Consider the following 2,757-nt stretch of genomic DNA (forward strand, 5'->3'; position numbering starts at 1 on the left):
AAAGTTGTTTTAAATATTAAGCTAGTCTCGCGACCGGGACAAATCAGAAAATGAAAGTAAATTTGAAAATTGAACTGCAGTTTGAGTATTAAAAACTAAACAGGGATTGATTTTACAATGTGATTCTAGATCTGTGCAAAATGATATAATTTACATATTTTAACGTTAAAATTTTAACTAATTTAATTGCAAAGCCTTAGTAGTGACACAAGTGTAGCCTTTATTTAATTTCAAAATCTTTTTGAAGTATTATTTCAGTATAAAATATTCCATTTTTAATCTATTTGGTTTGGAAATAAAAAAAAAACAATTTTCAATAGTAAACAATTTGAAAATGAATTGTCACAGTTTCAGAGTGACAAATTTAAACTTGGAATGTTACGATTACAATTGTTTAATTTTTTTATTTGTATTTCGAAGGTAAAAGTACTTCATTTTGATTCTTAAAGAACAGTTAAATAAGCATTAATTTAGAAAAAAATCAAATAAGCTGGAGGTTTCTGAATGTTACAAAGAAAAGAACAAAATTTGGAGCTCTTCAAGAATTTTGAAATACTAGGAAAACAATAAAAATTTCTGGATAGATTTAAAATGATTTTTTATTTTGAAAAAGTACATAACTCAAAGAGAATGTTTGAAAATATTTCAAAACATTTCAAAAGATTTACAATATTAGAAAAAATCTGGAAGCTCTCAATACAATTTTGTGTGCAGGATTTTACAAAAATGTTAGGAAAAATGGGACGCGATCTAAAAGACATTTAAAATTTCCGAAAAATTTTAAAAATAATTTTAAAAGATTTGAAATAATTTAAAAGATAATAGATACTTTTGATGATTTTGAAATGTTTTCAAATGTTGACTTTTTATTTTGAAAAATTACATAATTATAAGAGGAGGTATAAAAATATGGGTCCACTGACAAAAATTCCGAAAGGGATGAATGAAAAATCTCAAAAAATGAAATCTTCGGCACCTGAATAATAATTTTATAAAAATTGTATTAAAAAAGACATTAAAAAACACATGTGCTTTGAAAGAAAAAAATGTTCTGCCTAAATTTTCTTCGTACCTACATAATAACATTTTCGAAACAAACTCTGCAGGATTCAATTCAACAACGATTTATATCAAAATTTATTTTTATTATTTTTCTTTTATTAATAAAAAATTTGATTTTTCAGAACTTTTTTATGTTTTTTTCAAATACTATGCACATTTTTAAACATATTGTAAACTGTCCACAATTTCATTATTCTAGAATTTTTTAATTCGGGATTTTCAGGTTTCAGCATTTGGTTATTTCGGGAAGCTTACAGTGTCGAAAATATTTCAAAAATTTGAAAAGATTTATAAAATTGTAAAAAAATCTTGAAGATTTTGAGGCATTTAAAACTCCTGAAAAACTTAAATCAGTCAGCTGTATCATTTATAATGATTTAAAGTTTATTTTAAAATATATTTTATGGAATATGATATTTTTTATGAATGTGCCAGTGAAATTCTGTTCGTCTAATTTTGTTTGCCAATGCGAAATGTAATCTGGCTTGGAACTGTCGTCTTGGAATTATAATTATATTTTTATAAAAACGTTAGAATATATAATAATTAAGAAATTGGAAAATACATATGAGAACTTGATTAAACGAATAGTTTAAAAAAGTCCGTAGAAATTGTAGACCACAAAAATAAAAACTAAATAATATTAAAGAACTATATATAGACAATATATAGAATGGAAATTATAATCAATAATTTTAGAATTAGTGGAAAATATATGAAACCGTAATATAAATTACTCATCGACTTATATTTTTGGTATTTATTAAAACAACCAAGTTTTGCAAAGCTTTAATTGGCAATTTACTTTCAATCGAAAAGTTTCTTGTCCAAGCTAAGTTTACCATCAGTGCGCCTCGAAGGTGTGCCGAGAGTTGTTTACAGCGCTCCAAGTGACTCTTGGCAAACTATATCGATTGGTGCTTTCTACGGGGAGCGGTGGGTAGAGGGGAAGTGACTTTTCGCCGGACGCGCCGTCTATATTTATGGCGGTCAACTAAGCCCGCACCGCATCTACGTTTATAATATCTTTGATCTGACCCATGGATATAGGAATCACGGGACTAGGCATGCCATCCTAACTTGGTAAGCGGGGCTGAATCCACGGAAGGGGGGAGAGCCGCCACCTAAGCTGTGCCATTTGATTATGCGCACGAGCATTTTTGCCGACAAACTGTGCATGAAAAAATAAACATGTGGGCGCTACCATGTTTGTCGCGGCACATCAAAAGGTGGCGGACCTCCCCCCTCATTGCATCACCCCCGCAATGGCATGCCTAGTCCCATGTTTCCTATGTCCATGATCTGACCAAAGATATTATAAACATAGATGCGGTGCGGGCTTAGTTGCCCGCCATAAATATAGACGGCGCGTCCGGCGAAAAAGTCACTAACCCCTCTACACACCGCCACCCGTAGATAGCACCAACGAAGTCCCACCGATATATTTTGCCAACAGCCACTTGGAGCGCTGTAAGCAACTCTCAGTAGGCCCCTCGAGGCGCACTAATGGTTACTTAGCTCGGACAAGAACCATTTGGATTGAATGTAAATTGCCAAATAAAATATTTTTACATTTATAACTTTGCAAAACATGTAATTATTTTCAAATTTTTTAATTTATCTGCTATATCATCAGAGATTGTACCTTACCGACAGTAGATCAACCCTCCAAACCATGAAGGCAGAAGAATCTAC

Source organism: Belonocnema kinseyi, chromosome 8, assembly GCF_010883055.1.
Source record: "Belonocnema kinseyi isolate 2016_QV_RU_SX_M_011 chromosome 8, B_treatae_v1, whole genome shotgun sequence".
Lineage (NCBI taxonomy): Eukaryota > Metazoa > Arthropoda > Insecta > Hymenoptera > Cynipidae > Belonocnema > Belonocnema kinseyi.